Raw genomic sequence first — 6000 nt, 5'->3', positions numbered from 1 at the left:
TCAATTCTTATTTTCTTTTGACTATACAAATTTCATGGTATGATAGCATTGTTATATTTGTCCTGCTCCGTTTTTATTTCCCATTCTGCCCTTTTGTATTCTGATTCAAGGGCGACTTATGCATTTAGCTAAGTTTTCTTTTAACAACCAAGTGTGTTTCATGTCCCCTCTTAGGTCATTATAGATCATGCATATAAAATATTTTAACGTTCTTTTTTCTTCTTTTTTCCTCTCTTAAATCTTCATAATACTTTTTTTTTCTATAGGATTTCTATAATGGATAAAAATATTATAGATCATGCATATCAAATTTCTTCGAATAATTATCAAGGTAAACTTTGTATTAATAATTTGTTGTTATTGTTTAATTAGCCAATCTTACGAGCTTTCCAGGTTCTACAATTATTGCATTTTTTATCATTACTATTTCTCTAGCTTTCTTTCTTTTTATTTGATGTCCTCTCATGTTCGTTTTCCCTTTACATAAGGTGTAAGATACAGTTGATTGTCATGTTTGTGAACCAGAAAATCAATCTGGACTTTGCATCTCGCTAATCTCCATTTTCAATTTGAAATTCTAGGCCTATGTTCATTTGATTTGAGTTGGTATATTTCATCTTCCATTGTTAAAGTTAATGGCCATTTCAGAAGTGCTAGGTAGTAACCTGTTGTGAGGGCAACTCTTCAAAGAAGGCACTTTTCTACTATTGGATGGGCATAATTTCTTAAGAATTGAATTTGACTCTTACATCACATGTCTGACAAAATTTTCTCAGGCATGCTCCATTTCTTTAACCCTTAACTCATTGGAATAGTTCATTGTTGTAGCCAGATCAAGTCAATGACCATGAGGAGAACTCAAAAACAACCGAGAAGCCTAAAATTATAGTGGTCGCTAACATAAGGTAACGACGCAAGAAAGCTAAGTTGCAGCAATATTCCTTCTAAACTCTAGCTAATTAAGAGTACGAGTAGCTAATTATCTTTCTCATGAGAGATTTATTATGACATACTTACCGGTGCTTATGGACAATGACATGGAAGAGCAAGGGAAACTTGCTGCTAGAGGCTTCGGAATGAGTATAGTGCACGCCACAAAATTAAATATCTTATACTTCTCATGTACACAAAAATAGAAAAAGTGATGATTGATTATTTCATGAAATATCGAGAAGCCAATAATATCTAAGGAACAAATATTACAATCGGAAAATATGTAGAAGGTACAATTGATCAAAAAGTTAGAATTTTGCAATCATTAAGGTTTTTGATATATGTGACAATACCAAACTCCTAATTTATATTGAAAAATATTCTAATTATCTTTAGTTTCAAGAAGAATCTATCTTTTCATTATTTTTTACATTCGGGTATTAGAGAATGATCATTCATAAGCTTAATGAAGTCATTTTCGCGCGGGTAAATTACTTAGTTTACTTATAAACTCACACTTTCTGATCCTATGCATCTTAAAGCATGATTAAAAAAGAAATTCAGCTTATGATGATGTGTACGTAGTATCAATATCCAATTTCTACATTCTAGATGTACTCAGAAATATAGTAAATGTTAATAAAATTTAACAATTTGATAAAATATTCTCAATTTGCACCTTTTGTTATTGCGATGGTGAGAATAATATTTAGGCTGAGTCATATAACATATAAACAACATAAATCAATAATGGAGATATCTTCGAGTCTGGCAGTAATATGTCATTTTGAAGGTTAAGTTGAATGGAGCAGTTAGATTTAGAATGTCGAAAGTCAAGAACTCCGGTTGGTAAAATGCACTTGTCAACTTCTTTATTCTCTGTGAAACCTCACCAAACAAATTACTTAATTAGCAAAGCGAAAACAAAGTAACAAATTTTCAAAATTAGATGCTCTATCTATTTGCTCACGATATTGTTGGTCCAATGAAGACCATCAACTACTTTGACCCTTATGGTTTGTGGGATAGGGATAAAATATGGATTATTTTTCTCTATGTTTGTTTGAATTTATAGTTCCAAATTAGCAATTTTTGAATTATTTATTCCATAATTGTGACAGTATTTTTATACCACACTTAATATAAATAGGATAATAATTAGGATTACCGATTCCAGGATAAAACACTAAAATGGCAAAAGTGTCATTTTCCAAAAGAACTTCTCCCAATGTCCATTAAAAAAGCCAAATTAAAATTGAAAATAAAAGTTTACCCAATTTATTTAATGTAAAAACAAACACATGTTTTATATTATTTATTTTGTTTTTGGTTCAGCAAATCAAACATCTACTTATATATATATATATATATATATATATATATATATAATGTGTCATTCTTTAATTTCACGTGTCATAATCTTGATAGAACTTATTCACCAACCAAACAAGTACGTCAATAGTAGCACGTCATGTTTGCCTTCTTAATAGTAAGTAAGGCTGCTTGAATGCATTTAATTAGATGCATACTGTTTATTTCATTTACTTTGTACTACTAATATCATTAGACGGATATAAAAGAATGAAAAAACTATTACTCTACAAGAAATTAAAATATGTTAAACTACAATCACTTTAAATTCAGCGTTTATAACATAGGAATTCGTGAGTAAGATTATCAGTCCGATGGGATTAGAATTATTTCATGTTTGGTTGATGGGATAACTGCTTTGGTATCCCACCCAATTCCATTTACATGAGGATAAAAGGTGGGATAAGTTACCCATGTAGAGGGTGAGATAAGTTATCCCATCTTATCCTACTCAATTCCATCAAAATGGGATAACTTAAACGTCCTGCCAAATGACCCCTGAGGTAGCAATGGTTGGTGGTGATCGGGTAAGGAAAGATAAATGTAAATCAATACGTAGGCCCGAAACGTTTTTCATATGGATATACGTCGTATAATTTTAATTTGAATAAAGAAAATATCCAATTGATATAGAATACTTTTAATTTGAATAAAGACAATATCCAGCATGAAGCTTCTTAACTTATAGTGAATTTGTTATCTTTACGAAATCTTTTCACGGATGTCCACATCCCCAAAAAATGTACATCTATAGGCTTTATTTGGCCTAAGGGTAAATAATCAACGTAATTACAGAGAAAGAATAAGTTGTTGCAACCTAACTCTTATATTTATACCGCAATTCACAAATATTATAAGCATGGTACGTGATAAACATGCCTTAGATAGGATTAATTTTATACTAAAAAGTAGTTAGAAAAAAGGCGTTGTAATAGCTTAACTCATCCTCGTACGTGTAATATTAATTTAATACTTGATGGAATTCTTAAGAATCAAATCGGTAATGCTCCTTTAGAATGAATATTTTTGAGCAATCAAGAAGAATATGTTGCTAAAATAAAGATCGAATCCATTTAGACTGGCCAGAATCTCTTAGGAAAAAAAAAATGGATGAAGCAGATAAAAATGAAAAAAAATATGATCCTTTTCACATAGACCCAAAAGGAGATAATCATTTGAAAGAAAATGACAAGGGGAGAAAAGGAAACAAAAGTGATAAAGATAATTGTCAAGAATTTATTCTATACTTCATGTTCACACATTACATAATTTCCTAAGTGAATATATAGAGAGAATTAACACACATACCAAATCGTCCAGTCCACATTCCAGTTCTCCACGTTGGAATAAAATACAGTCTTATTCATGATCATGATTTGTGCAATTTTGCAGTACATATTGGTCGCACGAAAAAGAGACGGTCGAAATTAATCCACGTCATAACTCATAAGTTGTTTTGAATTTTAAAATATAATAAAATCGTTACTCAAAATTCATCTTGTGCATGTATGCCCAACGATGAGCGTGGGGAAACTCACATTATCTTCAATTCGAGTTGTTTATATAGCTCAATGTTTTAAAATTTTTATACTTACACTGGTTTCATATACTTTGCATCACATTTAAACAGTGACGATGCCACAAATTCTAACAAGGAAATCCGAAAAATACTATAATGTAACATTTATCACTTCTCAAGGGAAATAATAACGTATGAATAGTATTTTGCTCTATTAAGCAACATATGTTTTTCAATAAAGGGAAATCAATTGAACCCATCCAAATATATAGTTCTATCACTACATTATTTGTCTCTAACTAAATCACATATTTTTGATACATTTCATACCAACAACAAAGTACTAGAGATTGCAAATTTACAATAATATAAGATGCTCAATAGCAAATATCTAGTGAAATCAGTCGAAATCAACACAAGATATATTAAATACCACTGTTATAAAAAATAAAGCCAAACGTTACATTCTGAAAATCAATTAACATGGGTTCAATTTAATACATATAGTCTATTAAAGGGAAAAAGAGAAATTCAATCTTTCCAATTCAACTGTTGGTCTGGGAAACATCACATGGTATTTCGTAACGTCACTTTCAAGCCAATTCCATCAAAACGCCCACTTGAAACCAAAATCGTACTGCTCCTGCCGATACAATTTATGTGAACCTTTTATTTTTTGAAAGTTAATTTGACTAAAATTTAAAGTTAAATTGGATTATATTAATAAATTTAACTATATTAATTCAATATTTTAATATTAAAATTTATATATTTGAAAACTAAATGAAAAGTATCATAAGTTTCAACTTTTCTCATATTAATTCGCTGAAAAAATACTATGTTAAAATGTTAATTAAAATTCATGCAGTTTGAATCTCGAAAAACGAAAAGTGTCACATAAATTGGGTGAAGAAATACTATCCATCGACCAGCATTTGATGCAAACTTCTAACTGACGTTTTCTTTGGCATTTGTCCACTGCTTAAATGCCAGTAATTTGCCAACCATATTTTCTTATCGTTTTCTCTAGTTTAGCAAATTTAGCTTCTCAGATCTCAAGAGGCACATTCTTCTATGTCAACACAAGAAACATTTGACGTCACGTGATATCCTGTGACCATTTCTGTTTCCAGCCTGAAATTGAATTGTATCACCCAAGTCAAATGATAGAAAAAGTAAAGAAAAATTATCTGCACTCAAAATGTGCCTCTTTCCGTATAAATTTACCACTTGATAATGATTAAATCATATATGCTCTAACTTTAAATTTTAATTGCTAAAATCAAATTTCTTGATTTGAAATAAACATCAACTACGGTTGTGCGTCAAATAATTACCTAGAGTCCGTTGGTGAAAAACAATTTAAGTGTTGAAATTGATATAATCAATAGTTACGTGTTTTAATAGAAGTGTTGAAACGAATAATAAACTGCTGGAATTACAAGTACTCATAAGCACTTTTTAAAATGTCCGATATATCCTCAAATCTATTTTAAAAAATATAAATTTATTTATAAATATCATAAAAAGAATGAATTACAAAATAAAGTAAAGAAATAATTAAAAGTTATGTTTTAAGGAGAGTAGTTTGGAGAATACAAAAGATATTAGGGATAAAATTGTAAAAGCTTTGGTCAAATAAAAAATGCTTATAAGTCGGTTATGATCAACTTATAACTGATTTTGACTTATAAGCACTTTTAGTATTGACCAAACGCATAGATAAGGCAGAAAATACTTCTAAGCTAGTCTGATGAGCTTATAAATTTAGTCAAACGCCCGCCTAATCTAGCAGGCAAGTAAGAAGTTGGAATTTCATGAACTTGTAGTTGATGTTGTCCAATTAGTCATTCTTATTCCCTTGTTAATGGAGCGGTAATAAATTGAGAGTCCGTTAGATTAAAAGTGTCTGATAAGCATAATATGCTGAAAATCATATTTAACCGATTTTATAATAATACATAAATTGTTATATATAAGTTGCCTGCTATAAAAGCACTTTTATCTTTAATTACTTTTTCTTATGTGTATGACTAATACACATATTTTGTCGTGCACCTGCTTTAGAGCCCGTTTGAATTGGCTTATAAGTTGCCTATAAGCTGTTTTCAGCTTTTTTGAGTGTTTGACTGGCCAGCCTAAAGTCATTATGTACTTAAAATAAGCCCAAAAAATTA

Source organism: Lycium barbarum, chromosome 12 (genome assembly GCF_019175385.1).
Source record: "Lycium barbarum isolate Lr01 chromosome 12, ASM1917538v2, whole genome shotgun sequence".
Lineage (NCBI taxonomy): Eukaryota > Viridiplantae > Streptophyta > Magnoliopsida > Solanales > Solanaceae > Lycium > Lycium barbarum.
This window is presented reverse-complemented; position numbering follows the sequence as displayed.